Source organism: Rhyacophila brunnea, unplaced genomic scaffold (genome assembly GCF_057557595.1).
Source record: "Rhyacophila brunnea isolate RB1 unplaced genomic scaffold, BYU_Rbru_1.0 scaffold_2, whole genome shotgun sequence".
NCBI classification, from domain to species: Eukaryota; Metazoa; Arthropoda; class Insecta; order Trichoptera; family Rhyacophilidae; genus Rhyacophila; species Rhyacophila brunnea.
The window spans coordinates 16,148,132-16,160,797 of NW_028232859.1; positions in this window are offsets into that span (position 1 = coordinate 16,148,132).

The window sequence follows — 12,666 nt, forward strand, 5'->3', positions numbered from 1 at the left end:
AGTGCTATTTTATAATGTTGCAATATTTTTGGCAGCAAAGTAGAATAAAATATCGAATCAAATAAAAAGAAGAATCTGAAAAAGAAATAATATTATAACATTTCGCGTAAATCCTCACTCAAATCATCAGTGACAAGACAGTTTTGCCATAATCATAAATTATTCAACTATTTTTTTTGTTATTCAACTGAATTTAAAAATACTTCCGATCGCTTTCTTTTCACTCATACACTCTTACATCATAGCGCACACAAGCATATTGCACTAACACCGCCCTGGCAAACTTGATGCGCGTGTGTTTGTAAAACATAATCACAATATTCCTGCCGCGGTCATTGAACCTGTACAGCGTTGCCAGATTTACATAGTATACAGTCTCGCTTCTCGGCGAGTTGAGAAAATATGAAACGGAGATACTTCGCGATTTTTGTCTCTTTCTCGCGATTTTAACGTAAGGTAGGATATCTCGAATTTGAAAGAGGAAGGAAGTATTTTGTCATCCACTATAATAAGTTACTTTGAAATGGTTCCAACATAGTGTCAAATTAATAAATTAGCTCTATTTTAATGTAAGGAAACTGCCAATAATAATTATAATAATATACCTATTACGAATCATATCAAGAGATCCCAGACATGTTTGCCAATAAACTTATGGTGATTTAGCTGATTTTTCTTTCCGCCACCAGCCATATCACCACACTCGCTATGTGGGCGTACATCGTGGTGTAACGAACGTTACGTGCCATTTAAAGTTGGATGAGAGTATCCCAGCTGCCTATGTACATACCTACAATAAAATTCCTAATATTTCAAGTGCCTTTTTCAGCAAACTGTAGATTTTTTCTCTGTTATAATAAGTAAGTAAGTACCATTGTTTCCCTACTTTTTTGTGTTGCGACTACATTTTGTAATAGACAAATAAGGGGGGGGGGGGGGGCATATTAAAACTAATCATTGCGTACAATTTTACAGGTGCAAAACATCGAGAGCGTTGACAGCTTCAAATACCTAGAGGTGGGTACACATCACGGGAGATGGTATTTTGGAAAAAGAGCTCGCTATCAGAATGGAAATGGCTGGAGCAACATTCAACTCGATGCGGAGTGTCTGGGACTTACAATAATTGTACTCGGTCAAAACCAAATTACGCCTATTCGACGCTTGCATCATGACGGTGCTGCTTTACGGTGGCGAATTATGGCATCTTACGAAGGCTCAGAGCAACCGTACGCTGAGCTTCGAGAACAGATCTTTGCGACGGATACTGGGTGATGTATGACTTTAGGAGTAACGAGGAGATGAGAGAACAAACCAAGCAGCCTGTCATCGTGCTAAGTGTAAAGTCATATTATTGTCCTCACCATAGCTTAGTGCGCGGCGCGTATAACGATTAAGAGCATACATAAGTGAAACGGCAAATAATTTTCAACAGTAGGTGGAACGAAATTTCGCAATCGGAGACTGACGGTCGAGGTGTGAGCTCGTCAATTTGTTTTGCGATGGCGTCGGAGGAATATATTCTTAAATCGTGTAAAGATGACTAAAAAACGTTCCGCATATACCTACCTACTTGAAAAAGAAAACATGTCAATGAATATACTATTATTATTACGAATATAATAATAAACATAACATTAAAAGGACGCATGTTGAATTTTTATGACAAATTATATTTCGTTCGGCTCGCGTCATTTGCACAATACGCGCATCGCCAGTCATGATCTTTTTAGACCTTGCCTCAGCTGAAGTATAGCCTAAATAATAAAAAAATATTTTTCACTTCCTTTCCGCTGCGAGATTAGGAAGAGAGTATATTATATTATTATCATCTACGACGCTTATATCGCGTGCAGCCTTCATAAATTAATTTAAAAAAAAAATAATACATTGGCCATACTGATAGAAAGGTTGTCTACCGATCCAACACCTGACTGTTCATTTTCAACAAGTACCTATGTATTATCATCATAATATATACTTTTATAGGTCGAAATAAATCCGTCAAACCTGCTTATGACAAATCATTAAATTTATATAAGTAGGTAGGTAACTAGTGTAATTTATAAAATTTCACAATATTTTGATTGCGCCTACACCAGCAAAAATTGACACGTGGCTTCTAATCTATTTTTATTTAAACGTGTAGCTACCCACCGCTCCGTATTACGCAAGAAAAACCGCCAAAATTGTGCACTGCAACCCACCTCCCTCCAAACTCTCCGTACTTCAACAGTTCAACCCCCCCCCCCCCCCCCACACTGAGCATTTTTACACACCCGCCTTCCATTTCAGCTCTGCGAGCCAGTGACGTGCTAACTGCTCATGGTATTCATTCGAAGGTAGAGTATCCTCCACGTAACCTTGCCATTGTACACAGTGACACGGATTTGTGTGTATACGCAACCGTATAATTGTATTAGTAAAAGCCAGGCACTTGATTGGTTTACTCACGTACGCCGTATAATTGTATTAGTAGATTCCAAGCACTTTTACTTTTACGGTTTACTCACGTTTTAATTCAAAAAAATCTATTCCAAATGACAAGGTTAGGTGGAGGATACTATAGTTAGATGTTTTGGTGCACATTTAACACCCAACTACGAGTCCAGGTGCATACAATGACGTAACGAAGATTAGGCGCTCATTTTTTGTTTTTGTTTCTTTATTAAACACCACAACAGGCCGTGAAGCCCAATAATAGTGGTAAAACTCCCAGGCTTGAGGAATTTACATATTATGTATTAGATTATGTAAATATATTTTGACCTCACCGGTAATCGAATCCAGAACTCCGGGATGGAAGGCCAGCGCCTTACGCACTGCACCACGTGAGCCATTTATGACAAATTGCAGGAGAAACTTATCCATTCTAACTAGTTGTTAACACGGTTCCGTTATTTTTATTGCTCTAAAATGATACAGATACCACTTAGAGCAATTCCATAAACAATACGGTTATCTACAATAATTGTTACCATAGCTAACAGTGTTAACACGTTTTACTTGATTCCAAATGCATCCCATTGGAATCTCCATTTAAAAAAAGGTTAATCTGAGGTTCTGATTTGATACATTTGTAATCAAGAAAGACAATATGTTAACTGTGTAACCCTCTGACATTTGACAGGTCGCGGTTAACGCGGCCATGGACAGCCGTGTTAAAAATATCACGCTTGACAGCTAATTTCCCGGGACCTTTATCATGAATAACCTACACATTCTGGTCATATGCTGCACGCATACTCCGCTTTTTTTTAATATTACGGGCAGGAGAATCATGGAAAAGTTAGTAGTCACCAGAAAAGAAAGGACGAAGATGGACGTGGAAGGATTCTGACTCACTGGAGTGATCGGGTGAAGGCTGCCGCGGGCTTCTCTCTACTAATGACCCCCAAAGTTTCGGGTATAATAGTGAATGGCGGAGAATCGTCGAGAGTAACGGAGCTGTTCCGATTAGTATAGGCCGCGACCTTCACCAGTGCGTAGCATAATAATAATTATATATAATATAGATTATAGAACGTGAATTTGAAATAAATAAATATACATTCTTATTGCAATTTACCTCTAATTTATTTTGCAATCACATATTATGTAACATTAACGTACAGTGTAGGTACTTAAAAGCGTATGTATATATGGTATGCGTAGCAATATGTAACTGAACAAGTTTGCAGAATTGGTCAACAATATTGTTAATACATGAATGTGAGTATGCAATACGCACCCGTATCTCAAGGGTGTTACGAAATAATAATGACATTTGTATGAGGATGGTTTCAAGCTAGTTGTCTGTGAGCAGGGTCACATACGAGTGCACTGTTATTTTTCAGATGCTGTGTCTAAGTCTAAGTAATAAGTCAATTAACTTTGTCTATCCTAAAACAACTAACAGTAACACAAACTTATTGGTAACAGACTTACCCTACTTGTTGTGATATAACAAGGTATAGTTGATCTAGTTCTAGAGTGTTGAAAAATATGGGATAAACTTAAACACGTGTTAGGTAATATTCATTCCTTAAGTTAGTTAATATTGTCACGTAAACATAACACGCATTCAATGTTTGGGGACAATCGACACGCCTTGAGTCTTTTGGTTTTACCAAAGCTACAGGGTAAGCCAGTTCTCATTAATTTTGTGTTTCCTGATATCTACGCTACATTTAATTGTCTTTTATAAAGTGCATACATTTAGAATATTATTTTAAATTCCATCAAATACCATTATTTATATTACCATTACCACGTTTTTATTAGCTCGTATTCTTGTTTGTCCAGTACAAATTTTTTCTTGTTTATCCAATACAAATATTGTTATTTAACTAACTTCCCGACTAGCTAGACATTTGAAACTTTTAGAATATATCATAACACGATGACAATGCATTCTTTTAATACTTTTAACCATCTTTAAGCAGAATTGGATTTATGTTGAGTTAATTAATTAAAAATCCGTAAAAAGTAAAACACTATTATTGGTTGCTAAGGGGGTCCTAGCAACTAAATTATTAATATATACATGCGTTACTATGGTAAACAATATGAAATGTCAAAATGACATTTCAGTATTCTATATTTATCAAGTACAAAAAAAGTATTTATTAATACATAGAATTGTCAACTTTATATGATTCAACAGAAAATTTAAAAACGTGGTATATAAAAAGTTCTTTTTATCTTGTAATTATAGTTAATTTAATGTCACTATTACATTTGGAGTATTTTTGGAGACAGCCACTGCCGCATATACACCCTTTAGACTCCCACACCCCCTCGAGGTCGACAGCCCCTGGCATTGACCCCGGACGGGAAGCAGCGGAGCCTCCGAGGCCATGCCAAATCGATAGGGCAACGTACGTGGATCGCACCTACCTATTGCCAAATAACTCATACTTAGGTAAGTAGGTAGTAGGTATAGTAGATAGTAATGTAATAAATAGTTGCACACGTACTTACATCAATCAGTATATTATATTTACTGGATTTTTCACTTCTATATTTTAATCATATTTAGTAGTCGATATAATAAGAATATGTTATGCATAGTTGTCGTTGCTGACGTAGTACTAGTAGAGGCATAGTGACAGTCTTTGCAACCGTACGTTCGAATACCGTGACTGGAAAAAATCACACGTTATTTTTTTAGTTAACCTGAACAAGGATCCAATGAGTCGGCGGATGACTAACAACTATTTCTCCAAATATAATGCAGGGTCCACACTGGCAACATGTCGCGCGACAACCTCGTTAAATTTTACGATAAGTGTAATAATTATCGTAAAATTTCTTAAGCAATTATGATAATTATCGTAAAAATTAACGAGGTTTCCGACGACATGTTGCCAGTGTGGACCCGGCATAACGTTCACTCTGGGTCTGTCAGTCTATAATATATGATAATTCGCTTCGACTTCTTGCGCATGAAAATAAATTTAGTAATTTAGGTACTTAGAGCCAAATGCAAAGATATTATCTCTGTTAAGTTAGCCTAAGTTCGCCAATAAATCGACGATTTCGGCGACACTAGGTTAAGCGTTGTTTAACGCCACTTTGCCTACATAGGTATGTAATAATAATAAAAATATATGATTAAGTAGTCTAAGCCACTAAACTACTAACCAAAGGTACTCACTTCTGTCTTGTGTAGCCTAGAGCAGAGCTTCCCAAATCGGTGAGTCGAAAAATTCAAGTGTCTACTCAATGTCACGCGATTCATTGCAATTTTACGCGATAACGTCAAAAAATATTTTTAGTGTTGATACTGATGGCGAGTTTAAAATTTATTGACCAGGGATGACGGGCATCTCTTCCAAGCATCGAGTAACATACAAAATCAAGTAAGTATATCTTTGAAATAATTGATAACCTATCTTACCTTTTTAATTATTCTTAATGGCGGCCTAATAATATATTTTTTCAACTTAAATTTGGCTTTTTCAATAATTTAAAAATATACCTACTTACTATTTGCTATTGAGTAGGTACTATCACAGCGTTGATTGTTATCGAGCATGCCTATCGACATGCAGTTATTTTCAAACGTTTTTGTTATTCTTATAGATATATTATAATTATTATTATGCTGTATTATAACAAAAACAGTGGCGCATTTAGGGTGGTGACTGACTGATTTTGAGGCCCCCACGATAAAAAATAAAATAAATCTATAAATTCCAGCTTTTTTTTATTTGTATAAAATGTAGTCTTATTTACATTGCTTTTTCATAAATAGGATACGTTTTTACAAATTTAAAATAGTATCTTTTAAAATACCAACACGATCATTGCAAAACTACATAACTACATAGGTAGGTACCTACCTAATCTTTTTATAAATAAATATTAAAAAATATTCTCTTCCAACCTTCACGTTTGTATGTGCAGAATAAATAAATAAAAAAAACACTCTTTACATAGTTATACAATGTCTAAACATTGTTACACAAAATCTACTACATAATTATCTAGTTGATATATTTTTATTTGACTAAATAAGGTAGATACATACTTACATTTAAAATTGTAGTATGTATACAAATTAATAATTTATTCCTATGACGAATTTGCGTTATATAAAACCCGTCACTGAATAAAAACCTACTGATATTATAATAAATTGTATGTCGTTATTTTTTTCAGATGACATAGGTACGTAAATATACTAATATTATAAAACTAATAGTTTGAATAGTGTGATTGACGTAAAAGGTATCAAGGGATTGAGGAGCACTGGTTTAAATGAATCGACGATTGGTTGTAATTGTAAAGAATTCATATAACTTATTCTATTGGGTCTATAGGTACTTGAAAGAAGCCAATAATATTTGATTTTATCATCACCTTTTATATTAATAATATCTACGATATATCTGTAATAGAAACAAAAAGAGTAATAAATAAATTACAAATTAGAGAGGCGCCTAATTACAAGTTCTATTTAGAAAAAATAAGAGGTGACAAAAGGGGAAGAAAAAAGGGGTGAAAGAACTAAGAAGAATAAAAATACGAATTCACTTTAGGATATTACTCCCTGTAAATGGTGCTACGTGGAGCAATTCATTACATTTTCTTTTTGTTTTAAATTAATGTCTTTTCTGTAAAAATGTGGAACATTTTTCATACAGTAGGTGCTTAGCTATGTTCCGAGTATTAAAGAGTTGATTCATATTTGTTGGAAGAGGATTTTATACATATATTCATATATTTCCCGAATTACGAATTGATATACCTACACACCATAATAATATAAATAGTACAAATTAGACATATTTTACAACACAATGTACTGTCAAATAATAATTGACGTAAGATTAATATTGAAAAAATAACACTTTTCTTACTTCTGTCTTTCTCAAATCCCCTATATATCAACTGCTTTCATCATCCACGTGTGACGTGATTGTGTAAATGTGTGGATAAGCCTTTTATTGAAAAAAAAATGAAAAAAAGGAATGACAAATTCGTTGGCGCAAAGAAGGGCAAGGTGCTGGTGCAATACAGGGCCGGATGAAATTTTAATTAGTTACAGTTATTTTTATTGAGCTTCTTTTCTTCTACGTCATCTGCCCCCAATTTCCAGTCACTATCTTTGAGCAAGACTCTTGCATCATTATCACACTACCTTCCTAAGGCTACCCGTTTCCACCCTACATTTGGCATTCATCCCTTATCACTATCCACCCTTTCACTTAATCTTACAAGTAGTTTTGTCCTAGAATGTTTCTTTTTCCGATTCGTCATTTCTTATTACCTACTTCCACATTGTGCAGATATAGGTATTAACTGATTTTATGATGGTTTATTGTAATCCATTCATTCAACCCTTCTAATCTGGGTATATCCTGAATTAAAGCATGCATATATGAGCCAGCCGCGGGAATCGAACCCTTGACGGAACGTGCTTTCTTCTTTCTTTAATATTTTATATTATATTTAGTTATCTATAATTATAATTAGAATTTCTTTAGCCCATCTTTCTATTAAACAAAATACACAATATAATAATATGTGGTTACGTCATGTTTCATTATCTACCTAATTGTTAGAGTTATAATATAGAATTTAGGTGTTCCTCATGTCTTCCTACTGCTGAAGTATTGATGCATGATGAGAAAGCCCGTGATGTGGAGGAAGGAGTAAGGTCAATCAAAATTAGCTTATCCTGTGTAAACGCAATATATTTTAGAAATAATAAAATATCAGACATATTTTAGTGTTATAATCTTTCTGGGAATGTCCCAACATCAACTTGTGTGGGGGTGTCTCTTCTTCGTTACATCACGATTCACGGTGTACACCTGAGAAAGTGGAGGAGTGGAGGTAAACATGCACGTTTCCTAATAAATTTCCTCTAAAACTCTTAGCAATGGATAGGTATGTGTGACATTGATAATCGTAGTCATAGAGATAGAATCAAATAGATATATAAATCATAATGATATGGTCTTAGAACAAAATGATATTCACTATTTTTAAATATTGACTAATTCCATCAGTATCAAAATAACTTCGATATTCACTAGATATACCTACCTATTTAAAAATAGGTGCCCAACCGATTGCTAATGCGTTGGAATATAATTGTGTATTTAATTGCTATAAAATGATATCATAAGTAATTAATCCCTGAGTGCGACCCTTCTCTGCATCCGAAAATAATCGCACACGCCTTAATCCGCCCCTGAATGCAGGCTGCTCGAGTTCAACGACCCCTTGCTCGGGATTCATTGTCAGTGGGGCAGCATGGGGAAGGAATGGGGCGAAGGAGGGAAGACGGGGTTCTGGGGGTGGTGACTAATGATACATCAATTTTTATACGTGAACTATAACTTTTCTGAATTTTGAATCAGTCAGACCTGTATATTTATGTTTTGTATATTATTTTATAAATACAATTTTTATTCGTACCTAGTTGTTATATTTTTACTATATTCGATCTTAAGAAGATCATATTATGGGCATCCACAGCAGACTGCAGGTTATATTAACATAGTATTGATTTGAGACATGGATGTTTGTCACTTGCTCAATTTATTAAATCCAATGAAGTTAATAGCCCAACCAAATCCCACCAAACTACCCAATCTTAATCGAGCGTATCACGGGACCCAGCGTTTATTGTGAAGCATCATTTTTTTATGACTGGGAACGTCTCAGGACTGAAAATAACTGAAGTCACCATCCATTCAAATGTGCTTTAACTGAATTTACATTACGTTAAGTTAAGAGTACCCATGGGAGAGACGAGCGCGTAGAGGCAAAATTAAAAATTGTATTAGGTTAGAAAACCCAATACAACATTGACAAACAATCGAAATGAAGAGATCTTCACGTTGGCAGTATGGCGTAGAAAATTTTCTAAATGCAACAAAATTAGCTTTTTTAGCGACCAGGTTGGACGGTCCGATGAACCCAACAATTAGTTGAACCGACTTAACAACTCTTTCCTTTCCGTACAGACTTCAGGACATTCCCAGCGGATGTGATTTGCGTACTGTATTTCTCCGCCACATGAACATGTTGAATGGATAACAAGAACAAGCTCGTAAAGCCAGCCAGCGAAGTCACCATGTCAAGTCTATTAGGTCCAAACTCTTGATCCAAAGACACCCTGAAAAACAGCATGTAAATTTTCCAGACCAGGGATTCGTACCCGTGACCTACGACATTATAAGCCTGACGCGTAACCACTTTGCCATCGAAGTCGTAGCTGTTATAGTTAGCACAATAAGTTAAGATCAATGAAAATAATATGTGCATCGATCATACATAATATTACTGTCGCTGGGTTTGAATGGAATATATCTCATTCAATTAAATTGCACATCGATTGGGAATATCGCGTAGGCACTACCCACAAACATCTTTAGATTAATAAAGCCTGAGCATAACTTTTTTCACAAGCAACGAGTGGTCCACTTGTCAGCTGTCAAAATCAGATCCCAGATTGCTAGACATATTGATTCGCCCTTTCTCGTTTCAAATTGAATTATAAAAAATTCTCAAATCAAATATATGAACTATCAGTGTTATTAATAAATAATATTCATTCCTGTTATTCATCAGCTGTTAAAGTCAGAATAGTCCTTCACACAAAAACCGGTAATTGGTAATATCGATTTCCAAAAAATATTTAGCATTGATCTATGCATTACATTTGTAGAAGGTGTGTTAATGCTAGTGTATTATTTATCATGTAACTGATCTATTAAAATCAAACCATTCTCTTTGTGAACACGACAGACGCGTCAGTATGAGCACTATAATATATAACAATGACAGGCAATGACAGTTCATACATAGACAACAACGGGAGGGGCGGAAAAAGTAGGTCCCGTCGTTGTGAATGTATCGGCTTTCTACTTGAGTCGGCAATGCATTACCTCATTTCAATCCCCGTTGACTATTGTGAGTTTTTTTATCAAGTAAATGAAGTAATTTATATTGTATTAAAACTCAACGACGGTGTATCGCATCCAAATAATACATTAACTCTTCGGGTCTTCACGTATCTAAAACTGTCACTACGCTGGACCACAAATACAGAGTTTAATCTGAAGTAAGTACAGTAAGTTGAACTACATACTTTAATTCCGTTGATTATCTTGAACCTTTTCCATAATTGGCAAAAAATCATTGTTTTCATCGTTCAACCTTTCAAAAGCCATCTGCAATTATTCGGGGGTTCCACGCATACTATTACACGACAATATTGTTATACGACGTGTATTTTGGTGGTTCCGTGTGTTTGTAGGGGTGAGTGCATCGCTGATACTATTAGTGTATGAATGTATGCGTACGAGGAAGCAAAATTTTGACACTATAAAAATGTTTGATGTGAATTTTCCTATTGTGAAAGATCACTTACGTAATAATTTCAAATTTCTTCTATTTCTTGGGTGGGGTTGTTGAAAGACTTTTGTATTTCAATATTAAAATTCCTTGATCAAATATTTTATTCGGAACTGATTTTGATATCTACGGACATTTTGCATGACCTAAGCCAGACATGTCCAACTTCAAATAGGCTGCGAACTACTATCCAGTATTAAAACTGGCAGTTATCCTACACACAATCCTATTGTAATTTTTCAACTTAGACAAATATATTATATTTGGCTGAGAATACTGAAACTTTACAAAGAAGACAACAAACAATACTTGTCTTTCAAGATCACAAAAAATACTTAATTTCCAATATGTCGTACTTTATTCCATTACCATATTCTCATATTATGTAAATAGCCTAGTGTGCGATGGTAAGGGTAACTGCGCCTCGATTTAAAGCGCGGGGATTCACATATTCTCGTTCTTTCACTCCTGCGGCAGACCGTCAGTGATGAATAATATGAAATAAGTGATACGACAAGGTAACGGGCACTTCCCCAGTTAGTAATTTTCAAGCGCACTGGTTAAGGAAATAATAATAGGAATGGATAATACTTTTCTTTCAAAATTTCGCAACTCAATTATTATGGACCTATGGTGCAATCGACTCGTTGGACATGCCTCACCTAAGCGACCGATACCCTATGAGACATAGTACTATATATTTTAATATACTTAAGCATTAAGTAAAAAATACTAGTTTTGAGATAATCGAGTTTGAAAGTTTGTGTCGTCTGAACTTTTTTTGACAATATCCGATCCTAATAAGATCATATGGGCCTCCGCAGAGTGGAAGTTTGTATTAACAGATTTTGTTTTTACGAGAAATGGATGTCAGCCACTTGCTCAACCTATTAGGTCCATCTTTTTTAATTAGGTCCATACTCTGACTCAATCCACAAATTGAAAAATAGATATACAAGTTGGTTTGGGAACCGCGTCAATTTTTATAGCCGATTTTGGCAAAATTCATGAATTCAAGAATGAAAATTTAACCTAACCGAACCTAACAAATAATTCAGTAAGATATCGGTTATTTTCAAAATTTGTTTGCCGCTGGCTTCCCTTAATAAACCGACAAGAACCGAAATAATATGTGTACTTGCCAGACACAGGATTCAATCCTGGGACCCACGACGCTATAATAGACAGACGCTTAAGCCGCGCGGCCATCGTGGGCTATATTATATTCTTAATAAAAAATCATATATTCAAAATACTGTTGCGATCCTGTAATCGTGTAATCACTATAGTTCATATAATATTAATTAGACATTAGACATACGCTCCGTAATAAAAACCAGTAGGCAATGGTAACTATTGGTTGTGAAGAATGGTGCCTAACCTAAAACGAAGAGAAATTAGCAGTCTTTGAGAGAAAAATATGAACTGGACAACATAGTCGAATAGCAAATCATTGGTAGGTTCTGTACGTCCACGTTGCACATAATGCGATGGACGTTTCATATTGAAAAAATACCGGACAACTGGACACCAAAGATCTTATCCCAGCGGAAGCGACCTAGAATCAGACAGCGATAGAGTTGGATTGACAGTGTGGGGGGCGATTGAAGCAGGATAGAACTCCCAGGAGACTGGAGAAACCAGTGGATGACACTTGTGGAGGAAGTTAAATCCCGCCCTAGGATGTATCATGAGAAAGATGAGGTAATAAATGCAAGAATTACATTATTTAAACAAACATAATAGTATTATATAGATACTGTCACTAGTGTCACTGCAGCTATTATAATATCTATGAGTGTATTTACT